This window comes from Panulirus ornatus, chromosome 10, assembly GCF_036320965.1.
Source record: "Panulirus ornatus isolate Po-2019 chromosome 10, ASM3632096v1, whole genome shotgun sequence".
Lineage (NCBI taxonomy): Eukaryota > Metazoa > Arthropoda > Malacostraca > Decapoda > Palinuridae > Panulirus > Panulirus ornatus.
Window position 1 is genome coordinate 51,372,817 of NC_092233.1, and position 17,646 is coordinate 51,390,462.

Genomic DNA, 17,646 nt, shown 5'->3' on the forward strand with positions numbered 1-17,646 from the left:
TTTCATTAAGATGGCTCATTTCTGAGTGATTGAATTAAAGTAGTTTTGTTGATCGTCTTTGAACTTGTTCTGTTTGTCTCATGTTTAACACCGTGTGGGAAGCAGCACTGAGTAGCGTATTCCAGTTTAGGTCTTACTAGGTTGTTGATAGAGTAGTTTATCCTTTGTTTTTTAAGTTATGTTTTTATCATTTAAAACAGATCTCCTGTTGGCTGCAGGGTAAGGTTGCAAGTAGGTATTGTTCGTCTTTATTTATATTCCTATGAGTCCACGGGGAAAATGAAACACGATAAGGTCCCAAGTGCACTTTCGTGTAATAATCATATCATCAGGGGAGGCACAAGAGAGAAATATAACCGTCAGTTGATATACAACGAAGAGACGTAGCTAGGACGCCATTTGGTAAACATGTGATTGTCCAAGACAGACAACGAGCGTATCATAAACTTATTATGTGGACAAGAAGGTGAATTGTTTACAAATATTATCAACAATAAAGTTATCCAATTTGTATAGACCTTCACTAATATTAAGGTTATAATTCTTTGTGTATTTGATAATAGAAGATTCATTGATATTTCTCCTGGTACTGGAGTTAGAGTAAATAACTGAGATAGCATTACTCCAGTCAATACAGGGATCATAGTTTTAAACATGATTAAACAAGGCATTTGATTATTGTCCTGTTCTTTTACTATATTTATGTTGCTTAAGTCTAACAGAAAGATCCTTAGCAGTCTGCTTAACATGAAACTTATCACAATTTCTACATGGCACTTTATCGATGCACCCAGGAGAATTTTCTGGCGAGTTCCTGATTACGATATTCATTATACTACTATTGTTGCTGAAGGCAGCATTTACATTAAAGGATCTAAGCAACATCGGAAGTAAAGTAAAATTATTATTAAAAGGGAAAACTAAAAGATTCTTGGTGTCAGTGGGAGGTTTGGGCTCAACTCTATATATTCCTGAGTCCACGGGGAAATGAAACACTATAATTTCCCAAGTGCACTTTCGTGTAATAATCACATCATCTGGGGAGATACAAGAAAGAAATATAAATCAGTTGATATACAAAGAAGAGACGTTGCTACGACGCCATTTGACAAACAAGTGGCGTCCTAGCTACGTCTCTTTGTTGTATATCAGCTGACTTATATTTCTTTCTTGTATCTCCCATGATGTGATTATTACACGAAAGTGCACTTGTGAACTTATGGTGTTTCATTTTCCCCGTGGACTCATAGGAATATACTTGATCACGCCCAAAATTGTGATCCTTTCCAATATATATATTCCTATGAGTCCACGGGGAAAATGATACACGATAAGTTCCCAAGTGCACTTTCGTGTAATAATCACATCATCAGGGGAGACAAGAGAGAAATATAACAGTCAGTTGATATACATCGAAGAGACGAAGCTAGGACGCCATTTGGTAAACATGTGATTGTCCAAAACATACAACGAGCGTTCATATATATATATATATATATATATATATATATATATATATATATATATATATATATATATATATATATATTGTTACGGAACACGTGTGTTTGTGTCCACGTGGTTCGTATGTGTCTTGGTGTATCTCTGTGTATGACGTGTCCTGGGTGTAGGGAGCGGCTTCTATCGGCCCGGATCTCACCCTCCCTGACCGTGTTGATTGCCTTAGTAATCATGTCTTGACCCAGACCTTGACCAGCCCTGTAACACCCAAACGTCAGGTCGACGGCGTCAGGTCCAACCATGGGAACAGCTACGGTGTGTCGTCACGTGCGTTCGCTGCCGGCATGGACAAAGGAACAGAGGAGGCTGGATGCACGCCACATGTGTAGGCCGGACCTTAGGCCTCCTTCAGCCAATCAAGTCGAGGAGAGGGCATGACAACCAGTCTCTTGACCTATCAAGGGCAATTGTGTCATTGTGACCTATAGTAGAACTAGGTGGCGGGTCGAGGCGTGGCCAGCTGTTCCTGCCTTGTTGGTCATTCACATAAAAGCTCAGACAATCGTCTGAGACCTTGATTCCTTCACCAGTCTCGAGCCCAACAACAAAAGGTAATGTAGGCTTTCCCTGCCTCGAACCCCGTAGCCACCGCTGCCCTAGGTTGTAAGATGTTACTGTGTCCCGTCAAGTTTGACTAGGTTGTAAGATGTTACTGTGTCCCGTCAAGTATGACTAGGTTGTAAGATGTTTACTGTGTCATGCCAAGCTTAACTAAGTGTAATGATATGTTACTGTGTCAAGTCAAGCTTAACTAAGTATAACAATGATGTTACGTGTGTTGCGTCAGGTTAGCTAAGTGCAACGATTATGTTTACTGTGTCACGTCGGAATCTAACTAAATGTAATGCTATCGAGCAAAGTGTCAACGGAAAGAGATCTCCTGGTTTGAAATCTTATCTGGAATTGTTAACATATGTTCAATGTTAAACTCATGTTCAGTGTTAACGTAAATGATTCGTGCCTGATTTATGTGTTCACCTTGTACATTTGAATTCTTTTCATTATAAGTAATTCTAACCTTTGTGTTTGTTTAACCCTATAACGTTAAGATAGCGTCATCCTGAGTTGTGCTATATTACAAATCTACCGTCCTTGCAAAGACGAGGACCAGTAGAGTATTTGTAACATATATATGTTGCTGGCGACCTTGCTATAATAAGTGCTGAGTTCGTAACAATATAAATTGGCGACCTTGTCCGAATATATATTATATTTGAATTCGTAACATATAAACTGGCGACCTTGCCAGGATTTTTCTTGCCTTAACGGAATCTCTTTCCTTGATTCATTAATCATGTCGTTGATCAGTGGTGACAATACCGCTCAATCATTAACGTCGGTCAAAGTCTCGATCCCTCCCCATATCCCTAGTGATATTAATGTTGATCTCAGTTATTGGCGAAAGCAGCTAGAGATAGCTAAGGTCAATGCACAAGCACAGTTACAAGTGCAGAAGAAGAAGACTGAACAAGCTAGGTTAGCTCTCGAACGTGAAAGACTTAGACTTAACGCTTCACCTTCAGGACCAGTGTCGTCTCAAGTGGGTAACTTACATTTACCGAAGTTCAGTAAACTTGACGTGGGCAGTCGTTCAAAGGGCTACGACGACAGAGGGAGGACCAGTGGTAATGTAATCCCACCTGAATCTGCTACCTTGCCGGTAACTCATAGAAGTCAGGGGAAATACTCCAACAGAGTTAAGACTTGTTTTAATTGTGGCAAGGCTGGGCACCAGGTGAGGGATTGCTGGGCTCGAGCGAAGGAATCCAGAGACTTTACCAAAAGTAGGTCTGTAAGTCTCTTCTCAGCTTTAGGTCCACTTAATAAAGTAGGTAAGGCTGTCCCTGCTCTTAGAAAAGTGAGAGGTTGCGAGAGTGTTAATCAAGTAGTTAAGGATCCGTTCTGTGGGAACTACAATGCGTTCCTGTCTGAGGGTTGTGTCAGTAGATGTGGTGTACGACGAAAAGAAAACGTATCACGGGATTCTGGTGCGCTGCAGTCCCCGATGTTGGATGGCTTGGTGCCGCGAGAAGAGTTTGGAGACCGCGTCTTGCCAGATGGACTGTCGGGTCCCAAGGAAGCTCCACTAGTTGATGTGATAGTAGGAACAGATCTCTTTACGGACCATGCCCTTGTAGGGACTGTAGATAAGTTACCTGTCTTAGACGTGGACGTTGTGTTAGGCAGTGACCTAGCGGGTGGGAAGATGAACCCAGTGCCGGTGTTGCCTACGGGCCCGGTGGAGTCCACGGAAGCAGTGCAGCTTGAGGAAGAGGTACCAGAGATAGTCTACAACCACGATGGTGCCAGGCCTATGACAGCCGGCACGGCAGGCCGTGTGCCTGAGGACATAGCCGTTAAGACGGAGGAAGTGAAGACCAGCGAGAGGAAGCTGTGTGATACCCTCTCCCCTGGAGTTGCCTCCGTTGAAACAGTGGATTTAAAGACTCTTCATGCGAGTGAGGACAGCGAGAGGAAGCTGTGTGATACCCTCTCCGGTAGCGTAGCCTCCGCTGAGACGGCGGACTTGAAGACTCTTCATGAGAGTGCGGCCAGCGAGAAGAAGCTGTGTGATACTCTCTCCGCTAGTGTAGCCTCTGTTGAGACAGTGGACTTAAAGACTCTGCATGCGAGTGAGGCCAGCGAGGAGAAGCCGCGTGATACCCTCTCCCCTGGTGTAGATTCCGTTGAGACGGCGGACCTAAAGACTCTGCATGCGAGTGAGGCCAGCGAGGAGAAGCCGCGTGATACCCTCTCCCCTGGTGTAGATTCCGTTGAGACGGCGGACTTAAAGACTCTGCAGGTGAGTGAGGCCAGCGAGGAGAAGCTGCGTGATACCCTCTCCCCTGGTGTAGACTCCGCTGAGACGGCGGACTTAAAGACTCTGCAGGTGAGTGAGGCCAGCGAGAAGCTGTGTGATACCCTCTCCCCTGGGGTAGACTCCGTTAAGTCGGAGGAAGTGAAGTCTCTCCCTACGAGTGAGTCTAGTGAGAGGGAGCTGTGTGAGACCCTCTCCCCTGGTGTGGACTCCGTTGAGACCGCGAGTTTGTCTCGCGCCCATTTAAGAGGGAAGACTCTCCATGAGGATGAGATGAGGGAGGAGAAGCTGTGTGATGCCTCCTGTGCTAGTTTCGAGTCTGAACGAGACTCAGTGAGTGAGACTGTGGATTTGTCTCGCTCCCATTCAAGAGAGAAGATTCTCCTTGAGGACAAAATTAGTGAGAAGATGTGTGATACTTCTTGTGCTGGTTACGAGTCCGTACCAGAAGCAGCAGATGAGACTGAGGATTTGTCTCACGCCCATTCAAGAGAGAAGACTCTCCATGAGGATGAAATTGGTGAGGATAAGCTGTGTGATGCCTTATGTGCTAGTTCCGAGCCCGAACGAGATTCAGTGAGTGAGACTGAGTATTTATCTCGCACCCATTCAAGAGAGAAGACTCTCTATGAGGATGAGATGAGGGAGGAGATGTGTGATACCTCCCGTGCTGATCTCGAGCCTGAACGAGATTCAGTGAGTGAGACTGAGGATTTGTCTCACGCCCATTTAAGAGAGAAGACTCTCCATGAAGATGGAATTAGTGAGGAGAAGCTGTGTAATGCCTCCTGTGCTAGTTTCGAGTCCGAACGAGACTCAGTGAGTGAGACTGAGGATTTGTCTCACGCCCATTTAAGAGAGAAGACTCTCCATGAAGATGGAATTAGTGAGGAGAAGCTGTGTGATGCCTCCTGTGCTAGTTTCGAGTCCGAACGAGACTCAGTGGATGAGACTGAGGATTTGTCTCGCGCCCATTCAAGAGAGACTCAGGAACGGAGGACAATATGGCCTGACAAACGATCTCGTTTGAGAAGATCTGAGGCGGGCGACGAGGTGTTGCTTCAACTGCAGCAGCCAGGTCAACCCTTGGTTGTCCGTTTTCAGGGTTCCTACACCATTATCTGGAGTGTAGGAGACTCAAATTACCTTGTCTCTACCCCCGATAGGCGCAGAAGTCAGAGTTTATACCACATCAACATGCCTGAGCGATGTTTCAGTCGCGAACCTCTCCCCTTGGAACCGACGGTGCCAGTCTGCATCATCTTACGTCCAGCGGTAGCCGCGTGTGAGGAAGCCGACGACTTAGCTACGAGTGTCTCGGAGACCTGGGACCCGGGCGGAGGTGTGAGAAAACTGAACTCGGATATGGTTGGGTACTGTAGGATGCCATTGTAAATTTTGCAACACTCGCAATCCCCTCTGACAGAGTTATTGATGTTTGGAATGAGCAGTGTGAGACAGTCTCTCTCATCGATTATGAACACTACTTTTTTTAACTGTTATATTTTGCAGGCTCCAACCAGATTAACTGTGAATGCCAGCGATGCTGACGCTGAAGTCCTCGTGCAGGAGGACAGAGAGAAGGTTGAGCCCAAACAAATAGCCACCATGGAGAAGGAACCTTTGTCTGTTATTTGTGTTATAACACTTTATATATCTGTGTCCTTCAGGCAATCAGTACTGACTACCAACCCTTCAAAATGTTAAGAAGTTATGGGATCGGAGTCAGATATTAATCAGGTGGGCCTTGTTTCTTTTTCAAGAGTATAGTTAGATATTCACCATATTGCTGGCGCACATAATGTGTTAAGCCGATTGTTTATCCCGCTCTTAACGCTAGAAAATTCCTCTTCTAGGAATTTTCTCCTTTAAGGAGGGGGGTGTTACGGAACACGTGTGTTTGTGTCCACGTGGTTCGTATGTGTCTTGGTGTATCTCTGTGTATGACGTGTCCTGGGTGTAGGGAGCGGCTTCTATCGGCCCGGATCTCACCCTCCCTGACCGTGTTGATTGCCTTAGTAATCATGTCTTGACCCAGACCTTGACCAGCCCTGTAACACCCAAACGTCAGGTCGACGGCGTCAGGTCCAACCATGGGAACAGCTACGGTGTGTCGTCACGTGCGTTCGCTGCCGGCATGGACAAAGGAACAGAGGAGGCTGGATGCACGCCACATGTGTAGGCCGGACCTTAGGCCTCCTTCAGCCAATCAAGTCGAGGAGAGGGCATGACAACCAGTCTCTTGACCTATCAAGGGCAATTGTGTCATTGTGACCTATAGTAGAACTAGGTGGCGGGTCGAGGCGTGGCCAGCTGTTCCTGCCTTGTTGGTCATTCACATAAAAGCTCAGACAATCGTCTGAGACCTTGATTCCTTCACCAGTCTCGAGCCCAACAACAAAAGGTAATGTAGGCTTTCCCTGCCTCGAACCCCGTAGCCACCGCTGCCCTAGGTTGTAAGATGTTACTGTGTCCCGTCAAGTTTGACTAGGTTGTAAGATGTTACTGTGTCCCGTCAAGTATGACTAGGTTGTAAGATGTTTACTGTGTCATGCCAAGCTTAACTAAGTGTAATGATATGTTACTGTGTCAAGTCAAGCTTAACTAAGTATAACAATGATGTTACGTGTGTTGCGTCAGGTTAGCTAAGTGCAACGATTATGTTTACTGTGTCACGTCAGAATCTAACTAAATGTAATGCTATCGAGCAAAGTGTCAACGGAAAGAGATCTCCTGGTTTGAAATCTTATCTGGAATTGTTAACATATGTTCAATGTTAAACTCATGTTCAGTGTTAACGTAAATGATTCGTGCCTGATTTATGTGTTCACCTTGTACATTTGAATTCTTTTCATTATAAGTAATTCTAACCTTTGTGTTTGTTTAACCCTATAACGTTAAGATAGCGTCATCCTGAGTTGTGCTATATTACAAATCTACCGTCCTTGCAAAGACGAGGACCAGTAGAGTATTTGTAACATATATATGTTGCTGGCGACCTTGCTATAATAAGTGCTGAGTTCGTAACAATATAAATTGGCGACCTTGTCCGAATATATATTATATTTGAATTCGTAACAATATATATATATATATATATATATATATATTGATTTTCGGTTGTTTGAATCAAAATATTGTGTCTACGTAGTTAAGATTTCATTTTCCTCTGATGATGGACTAACAACAGTAGTATCTTTGAGTTTTTTGTTTGTCTTGTGTCAAAAGATAACTTCAGGTTTGTGTTTGTTTGCCTTGTATCAAAAGATAACTTCAGGTTTGTGCTCTCTGAATTTTGTATACACTACATGGACCTTAGTTTGGGTGTTCTGGTTTAGTGAACTTGTATGTTTTTTCGTGATGTTTAAATTGTCAATTTCATGTCAGCCAAACTGGCTTTACCCATACACTGTTATCCCTTTATAACTCTTCGTGGGATGCGGACTTGGGATGCTGACTCTTTCTGGGATGCTGAGTCTTTCTAGGGTGCTGATTCTTCCTGGGATGCTGACTCTTTCTGGGATGCTGACTCTTTCTCGGGATGCTGACTCTTTCTCGGGATGCTGACTCTTTCTCGGGATGCTGACTCTTTCTCGGGATGATGACTCTTTCTCGGGATGCTGACTCTTTCTTGGGATGCTGACTCTTTCTCGGGATACTGACTCTTTCTTGGGATGCTGAGTCTTTCTCGGGATGCTGACTCTTTCTGGGATGCTGACTCTTTCTCGGGATGCTGACTCTTTCTCGGGATGCTGAGTCTTTCTCGGGATGCTGACTCTTTCTGGGATGCTGACTCTTTCTCGGGATGCTGACTCTTTCTTGGGATGCTGACTCTTTCTCGGGATACTGAGTCTTTCTTGGGATGCTGACTCTTTCTTGGGATGCTGACTCTTTCTTGGGATGCTGACTCTTTCTCGGGATGCTGACTCTTTCTTGGGATGCTGAGTCTTTCTCGGGATGCTGACTCTTTCTCGGGATACTGAGTCTTTCTTGGGATGCTGACTCTTTCTCGGGATGCTGACTCTTTCTTGGGATGCTGACTCTTTCTTGGGATGCTGACTCTTTCTCGGGATGCTGAGTCTTTCTTGGGATGCTGACTCTTTCTTGGGATGCTGAGTCTTTCTTGGGATGCTGACTCTTTCTTGGGATGCTGACTCTTTCTTGGGATGCTGAGTCTTTCTTGGGATGCTGAGTCTTTCTTGGGATGCTGACTCTTTCTTGGGATGCTGAGTCTTTCTTGGGATGCTGACTCTTTCTTGGGATGCTGACTCTTTCAAGGGGGAATTAATGTATTTTTGGAGTGTCTCCAAATTCCTGTAACCGTGTGCTGGTGTGAGTGTCCTCCAGTGTCCGGTAAGGACGGTGTCCAGGCACATAGGGTCGAGTTCTGATAATCTCAAATTATCATGATATTTATTTCCTTTCAGACCAGAACTACAGTTTACAGTGACGTAGATGGTGTGGACGTGACTGAATCTTACCATTCTACGTTACTTCGTTATGTGTGTGTCTGGTGATGATCTCATGTTCAGAAGGTTGATCAGATGGACCCAGCTGGTCTGTGTTGATCATATGGACCCAGCTGGTCTCTGTTGATCATGAACCCAGCTGGTCTCTGTTGATCATGGACCCAGCTGGTCTGTGTTGATCATATGGACCCAGCTGGTCTTTGTTGATCAAATGGACCCAACTGGTCTGTGTTGATCATGGACCCAGCTGGTCTGTGTTGATCATGGACCCAGCTGGTCTGTGTTGATCATGGACCCAGCTGGTCTGTGTTGATCATATGGACCCAGCTGGTCTGTGTTGATCATATGGACCCAGCTGGTCTGTGTTGATCATATGGACCCAGCTGATCTGTGTTGATCATATGGACCCAGCTGATCTGTGTTGATCATATGGACCCAGCTGGTCTGTGTTGATCATATGGACCCAGCTGGTCTCTGTTGATCATGAACCTAGCTGGTCTCTGTTGATCATGGACCCAGCTGGTCTGTGTTGATCATATGGACCCAGCTGGTCTGTGTTGATCAAATGGACCCAACTGGTCTGTGTTGATCATATGGACCCAGCTGGTCTGTGTTGATCATATGGACCCAGCTGGTCTGTGTTGATCATGGACCCAGCTGGTCTGTGTTGATCATGGACCCAGCTGGTCTGTGTTGATCATATGGACCTAGCAGGTCTGTGATCATGGACCCAGCTGGTCTGTGTTGATCATATGGACCCAGCTGGTCTGTGTTGATCATGGACCCAGCTGGTCTGTGTTGATCATGGACCCAGCTGGTCTGTGTTGATCATATGGACCCAGCTGGTCTTTGTTGATCATGGACCCAGCTGGTCTGTGTTGATCATGGACCCAGCTGGTCTGTGTTGATCATATGGACCCAGCTGGTCTGTGTTGATCATGGACCCAGCTGGTCTGTGTTGATCATGGACCCAGCTGGTCTGTGTTGATCATATGGACCCAGCTGGTCTGTGTTGATCATGGACCCAGCTGGTCTGTGTTGATCATGGACCCAGCTGGTCTGTGTTGATCATATGGACCCAGCTGGTCTGTGTTGATCATGGACCCAGCTGGTCTGTGTTGATCATGGACCCAGCTGGTCTGTGTTGATCATGGACCCAGCTGGTCTGTGTTGATCAAATGGACCCAACTGGTCTGTGTTGATCATGGACCCAGCTGGTCTGTGTTGATCATGGACCCAGTTGGTCTGTGTTGATCATGGACCCAGTTGGTCTGTGTACCATGTTGTTCAGATCTCTTGACCTTCGTTGTGTCCTCTTACGTGGGTTTATATATATATATATATATATATATATATATATATATATATATATATATATATATATATATATATATATATATATATATCACTTCGTTTTCCATCCATATCTACATGTCACCAGCCTCCTAAGCAATACATAACATTGTCACATGATTTATATACTCGATTTTTAGTGAGGCATTATACATGCTCACGCTGTAACGTTTCTGATACGTATTTGTCTGCAGAATTGATCGTTGTTTCCGTGTTGCCATGGTATCCAAATCTCCCGGCAACATATGATATCAAATTGTCGTGTTTTGGGTCAATAGATGTGGCGGTGGCGGCAGACATGTGCATTGTGTAGTGGGGGGGGGGGGAGGAGGTAGGGGATTGTGGTGTAAACACACGCCTCCCTCCTCCCAGCAACACACGCCTCCCTCCTCCCAGCAACACACGCCTCCCTGCATCCTCAACACCAGCACACGCCTCCCTGCATCGTCATCACCAGCACACGCCTCCCTGCATCGTCATCACCAGCACACGCCTCCCTGCATCCTCAACACCAACACACGCCTCCCTGCATCTTCAACACCAACACACGCCTCCCTGCATCCTCAACACCAACACACGCCTCCCTGCATCATCAGCACCAGCGCACGCCTCCCTGCATCGTTATAACCAGCACACGCCTCCCTGCATCCTCAACACCAACACACGCCTCCCTTCATCGTCATCACCAACACACGCCTCCCTTCATCGTCATCACCAACACACGCCTCCCTACATCATCATCACCAGCACACGCCTCCCTCCTCCCACCAACACACTCGGGTCCTTCAAGACACTGACCCAACAGGTGTGGTCACTCCTGGTCTGTCTGACAGCCGACCCCGTGGCTGAATATGACTTTCTTTCATCCTGACGGTTCCCTGGTAGCATTATGCATTACAACCCCCCACTCTTAAAGCTGCACATGAGCTTCGAGCAAGCTCCTGTCTTCACTCCAACCGTGGCATAGATCTGTGTAATCTTCCTCCTCGGACGTACAGAAGGACGGAGTCCTCCTTCCAAATCTTGCTACAGTTTCCTGTACCTCCGTGTGACCTCCTGGCTTCTGCCCTGAACCATGTTGTTGGTTCCGTCTTGGGCAACAGACGCGCTGTCTTCGTCACGGTCCCCAGCTGGGTCCTGTACCCTCACATGAATCTTCCCGGGTAGCACGGTGTCCTCTTAGTTTCACTCCTTATCTCCAGACGCCATTTTCAGTTTAGTGGAGAATCTGCGTCAAGGATGAGAGTTGGTCCTCCCGTTTGATCGTCCAACACCGTAAACCCATTATACTTGGTCTCCGTTTTCTTTTCCACTTGACTTCGGCTTCACATCGTCCGCGATCACCGGGAAATGATCACTGTCACCTGTCGTCCCCACATTAACAGTGTCGCCTGTCGTCCCCACATTAACAGTGTCGCCTGTCGTCCCCACATTAACAGTGTCGCCTGTCGTCCCCACATTAACAGTGTCACCTGTCGTCCCCACATTAACAGTGTCGCCTGTCGTCCCCACATTAACAGTGTCGCCTGTCGTCCCCACATTAACAGTGTCGCCTGTCGTCCCCACATTAACAGTGTCGCCTGTCGTCCCCACATTAACAGTGTCGCCTGTCGTCCCCACATTAACAGTGTCGCCTGTCGTCCCCACATTAACAGTGTCGCCTGTCGTCCCCACATTAACAGTGTCACCTGTCGTCCCCACATTAACAGTGTCACCTGTCGTCCCCACATTAACAGTGTCGCCTGTCGTCCCCACATTAACAGTGTCACCTGTCGTCCCCACATTAACAGTGTCGCCTGTCGTCCCCACATTAACAGTGTCGCCTGTCGTTCCCACATTAACAGTGCCACCTGTCGTCCCCACATTAACATTGTCACTTGTCGTCCCCACATTAACAGTGTCGCCTGTCGTCCCCACATTAAAAGTGTCGCCTGTCGTCCCCACATTAACAGTGTCGCCTGTCGTCCCCACATTAACAGTGTCGCCTGTCGTCCCCACATTAACAGTGCCACCTGTCGTCCCCACATTAACAGTGTCGCCTGTCGTCCCCACATTAACAGTGTCGCCTGTCGTCCCCACATTAACAGTGTCGCCTGTCGTCCCCACATTAACAGTGTCGCCTGTCGTCCCCACATTAACAGTGTCGCCTGTCGTCCCCACATTAACAGTGTCACCTGTCGTCCCCACATTAACAGTGTCACCTGTCGTCCCCACATTAACAGTGTCACCTGTCGTCCCCACATTAACAGTGTCGCCTGTCGTCCCCACATCAACAGTGTCGCCTGTCGTCCCCACATTAACAGTGTCGCCTGTCGTCCCTACATTAAGTGTCGCCTGTCGTCCCCACATTAACAGTGTCGCCTGTCGTCCCCACATTAACAGTGTCGCCTGTCGTCCCCACATTAACAGTGTCGCCTGTCGTCCCCACATTAACAGTGTCGTGTGTTATCTTTCAAACGTGTTAACTGGAGATTTGATTTTGGCCTGAGCCTCACGTGCAGTGCGTCTGCTGGTCACGTTCTCTATGTCTGCTTTGTTTCCGCTCATGTAGTGGACGGGGAGGGAGGGTGGCGTGGGTTGGTGGGAGGAGGGAGCTGTGTGTTGGGGATGCAGGGAGGCGTGTGTTGGTGGGAGGAGAGAGGCGTGTGTTGGGGATGCAGGGAGGCGTGTGTTGGGGATGCAGGGAGGCGTGTGTTGGTGGGAGGAGAGAGGCGTGTGTTGGGGATGCAGGGAGGCGTGTGTTGGTGGGAGGAGAGAGGCGTGTGTTGGGGATGCAGGGAGGCGTGTGTTGGTGGGAGGAGAGAGGCGTGTGTTGGGGATGCAGGGAGGCGTGTGTTGGTGGGAGGAGAGATGCGTGTGTGGGGGGATGCAGGGAGGCGTGTGTTGGTGGGAGGAGAGAGGCGTGTGCTGGAGTTCGGATGCAGGGAGGCGTGTGTTGGTGGGAGGCGTGTGTTGGGGGATGCAGGGAGGCGTGTGTCGGTACGTGCGTGGTACCGGGAGGTAGGTGGCGTGTGTGAGACATGGCTGAGCAGTCTGCCCGTGCAGGGACAGATAGCCCACTCGTTTAACTTTGATGGCGGCGCCTGGGATGGAATGCTGCCAGTTGATTTGGTTTTATTGGGAGTGCAGCTCAGGTGGGGCTGCTCACCCACCTATCACGGGAAAACCTCGCCATTTTATGAATACCTTTTCTTCAGGAGTTCTTTTATGTGACGAATCATCAGGGTATGAATGTATGTATTTGTGTTTATGACGGATGAGAGAAATGCTTTTTATAGTGGTAGCGAAAAAGAACGACCCCAGACGGTAAAAATTGCATGGCCCACAGACAGAGGGAGGGAGGGAGGGATACAGTGAGTTAGTCATATAACTGAAGGTAGTTTCGAGTGTGTTGTTGTCATGTGTGGCGAGGCAGCCATGTGCCGGAGGTGTCCACGACCAGGGCGGGCACCCGGGTCCCCCAGCGTAGGAGGCGGGAGCACTATCGCGAGGCTATGATCACTCCTAAGGGGTTCGATCCTGGCTATTGGAGGTTATGATATACACATGTACATATTCATACTGGTTTGCCTTCATCCATTCCCGGCGCTACCCCGCCCTGCAGGAAACAGCAAGTACTGTTTATGTTGTAGCATATCGGGGCACAGGGCATCACTAGCAGCTTGCCCTTGACCGAGGTAACTGGCCTCCAAGACAGACCCACTGCGCCCGTCCAGCCTACCTGCCCACCCACTCACTGCCCCAGGCCAGGCCACGCTCCTCCACCCTCCTTCAAAATACCTGCATTGCAGTCTCGCTGGTGTCCCCGTGTTACTCATGGCTACAGGTCTGCCATTGTGGTGTTACTCATGACTACAGGTCTGCCACTGTGGTGTTACTCATGGCTATAGGTCTGCCACTGTGGTGTTACTCATGGCTACAGGTCTGCCACTGTGGTGTTACTCATGGCTACAGGTCTGCCACTGTGGTGTTACTCATGGCTACAGGTCTGCCATTGTGGTGTTACTCATGACTACAGGTCTGCCACTGTGGTGTTACTCATGGCTACAAGTCTGCCATTGTGGTGTTACTCATGACTACAGGCCTACCACTGTGGTGTTACTATGTCTGCAGGTCTGCCACTGTGGTGTTATTCATGACTACAGGTCTGCCACTGTGGTGTTACTCATGGCTACAGGTCTGCCACTGTGGTGTTACTCATGCCTACAAGTCTGCCACTGTGGTGTTACTCATGACTACAGGTCTGCTACTGTGGTGTTACTCATGACTACAGGTCTGCCACTGTGGTGTTACTCATGCCTACAAGTCTGCCACTGTGGTGTTACTCATGACTACAGGTCTACCACTGTGGTGTTACTCATGACTACAGGTCTGCCACTGTGGTGTTACTCATGCCTACAAGTCTGCCACTGTGGTGTTACTCATGGCTACAAGTCTGCCACTGTGGTGTTACTCATGACTACAGGTCTGCTACTGTGGTGTTACTCATGCCTACAAGTCTGCCACTGTGGTGTTACTCATGCCTACAAGTCTGCCACTGTGGTGTTACTCATGCCTACAAGTCTGCCACTGTGGTGTTACTCATGACTACAGGTCTGCTACTGTGGTGTTACTCATGCCTACAAGTCTGCCACTGTGGTGTTACTCATGCCTACAAGTCTGCCACTGTGGTGTTACTCATGACTACAGGTCTGCCACTGTGGTGTTACTCATGCCTACAAGTCTGCCACTGTGGTGTTACTCATGGCTACAAGTCTGCCACTGTGGTGTTATGTATGTCATGAGGACAGTGTATTATCATAGCCATGAGTATGTCATGAGGACAGTGTATTATCATAGCCATGAGTATGTCATGAGGACAGTGTATTATCATAGCCATGAGTATGTCATGAGGACAGTGTATCATCATAGCCATGAGTATGTCATGAGGACAGTGTATCATCATAGCCATGAGTATGTCATGAGGACAGTGTATCATCATAGCCATGAGTATGTCATGAGGACAGTGTATTATCATAGCCATGAGTATGTCATGAGGACAGTGTATCATCATAGTCATGAGTATGTTATGAGGACAGTCATGAGTATGTCATGAGGACAGTCATGAGTATGTCATGAGGACAGTGTATCATCATAGTCATGAGTATGTTATGAGGACAGTCATGAGTATGTCATGAGGACAGCCATGAGTATGTCATGAGGACAGTGTATCATCATAGCCATGAGTATGTCATGAGGACAGTGTATTATCATAGCCATGAGTATGTCATGAGGACAGTGTATCATCATAGTCATGAGTATGTTATGAGGACAGTCATGAGTATGTCATGAGGACAGCCATGAGTATGTCATGAGGACAGTGTATCATCATTGTCATGAGGACAGTCATGAGTATGTCATGAGGACAGTGTATCATCATAGCCATGAGTATGTCATGAGGACAGTGTATTATCATAGCCATGAGTATGTCATGAGGACAGTGTATCATCATAGTCATGAGTATGTTATGAGGACAGTCATGAGTATGTCATGAGGACAGCCATGAGTATGTCATGAGGACAGTGTATCATCATAGTCATGAGTATGTCATGAGGACAGTCATGAGTATGTCATGAGGACAGTGTATCATCACTGTTATGAGGACAGTGTATCATCACTGTTATGAGGACAGTGTATCATCACTGTTATGAGGAGAGTGTGTGAGGGTAACCTGGCAGGCTCCCGTGTGGTGTATGCATGACGTAGGTCCTCACATGTATGAAGACATGCACTTTGCTTCTGTTGATCTCGGACGGTGTAGTCGTGTCCCGAGCGCCGGCCAAGCCTAAGCTTACCCGTGCCAGCTTAAGCTTAACCATACCAGTCTAAGCTTAACGTTACCAGTCTAACCTTAACTATACCAGCTTAAGCTTAACGATAACAACCTAAGCGTAACCATACCAGCTTAAGCTTAATTGTACCAGCCTAAACTTTACCAACCAGCTTAAGCTTAACCATACCAGCTTAAGCTTAATTGTACCAGCCTAAACTTTACCAACCAGCTTAAGCTTAACCATACCAGCCTAAGCTTAACCATCCTCTGGTAAGCTTGGGCCCGGCATCGTGAGGTACCAGCCAACTGATCTACAACTCACGATCGTAAAGTCCGCTGGGTCCGGATCCGGGTTCTCCCGTTGGTGATAATCTGGGGTTGTTGTAGTGGGTTGTGGTGTGTTGTAGTGGGTTGTAGTGTGTTGTAGTAGGTTGTGGTGTGTTGTGGGTTGTGGTGTGTTGTAGTGGGTTGTGGTGTGTTGTAGTATGTTGTGGTGTGTTGTAGTATGTTGTGGTGTGTTGTAGTGGGTTGTGGTGTGTTGTAGTGGGTTGTGGTGTGTTGTAGTGGTGTGTTGTGGGCTGTGGTGTGTTGTAGTGGGTTTTAGTATGTTGTGGGTTGTGGTGTGTTGTAGTGGGTTGTGGTGTGTTGTAGTGGGTTGTAGTGTGTTGTAGTAGGTTGTGGTGTGTTGTGGGTTGTGGTGTGTTGTAGTGGGTTGTGGTGTGTTGTAGTGGGTTGTGGTGTGTTGTAGTATGTTGTGGTGTGTTGTAGTGGGTTGTGGTGTGTTGTAGTATGTTGTGGTGTGTTGTAGTGGGTTGTGGTGTGTTGTAGTGGTGTGTTGTGGGCTGTGGTGTGTTGTAGTGGGTTTTAGTATGTTGTGGGTTGTGGTGTGTTGTAGTGGGTTTTGGTGTGTTGTAGTGGGTTGTGGTGTGTTGTAGTGGATTGTGGTGTGTTGTAGTGGTGTGTTGTGGGCTGTGGTGTGTTGTAGTGGGTTGTAGTGTGTTGTAGTGGGTTTTGGTGTGTTGTAGTGGGTTGTGGTGTGTTGTAGTGGGTTGTGGTGTGTTGTAGTGGGTTTTGGTGTGTTGTAGTGGGTTGTAGTGTGTTGTAGTGGGTTGTGGTGTGTTGTAGTGGGTTTTGGTGTGTTGTAGTGGGTGGTGTGTTGTAGTGGGTTGTGGTGTGTTGTAGTGGGTTGTGGTGTGTTGTAGTGGGTTGTGGTGTGGGCTGTGGTGTGTTGTAGTGTGTTGTGGTGTTCTGTAGTGGGTTGTGGTGTGTTGTAGTGGGTTGTGGTGTGTTGTAGTGGTGTGTTGTGGGCTGTGGTGTGTTGTTGTGGTGTGTTGTAGTGGGTTTTGGTGTGTTGTAGTGGGTTGTGGTGTGTTATAGTGGGTTGTGGTGTGTTGTAGTGGATTGTGGTGTGTTGTAGTGGTGTGTTGTGGGCTGTGGTGTGTTGTAGTGGGTTTTAGTATGTTGTGGGTTGTGGTGTGTTGTAGTGGGTTTTGATGTGTTGTAGTGGGTTGTGGTGTGTTGTAGTGGGTTGTGGTGTGTTGTAGTGGATTGTGGTGTGTTGTAGTGGTGTGTTGTGGGCTGTGGTCTGTTGTAGTGGGTTTTAGTATGTTGTGGGTTGTGGTGTGTTGTAGTGGGTTTGGTGTGTTGTAGTGGATTGTGGTGTGTCGTAGTAT

General features: G+C 47.5%; 1 protein-coding gene and 1 long non-coding RNA gene across 2 annotated transcripts in view; both read left to right on the forward strand.

Annotated features, from left to right (window-relative positions):
- Cadps (calcium-dependent secretion activator 1) overlaps positions 1-17,646 on the forward strand; it is a 1,554,015-nt gene that overhangs the window by 98,491 nt on the left and 1,437,878 nt on the right. The window lies entirely within an intron of this gene.
- On the forward strand, positions 1,541-7,210 carry LOC139750942 (uncharacterized). The gene is made up of 2 exons (XR_011713254.1): positions 1,541-2,197; positions 6,793-7,210. It is a non-coding gene; the product is annotated as an uncharacterized lncRNA (long non-coding RNA).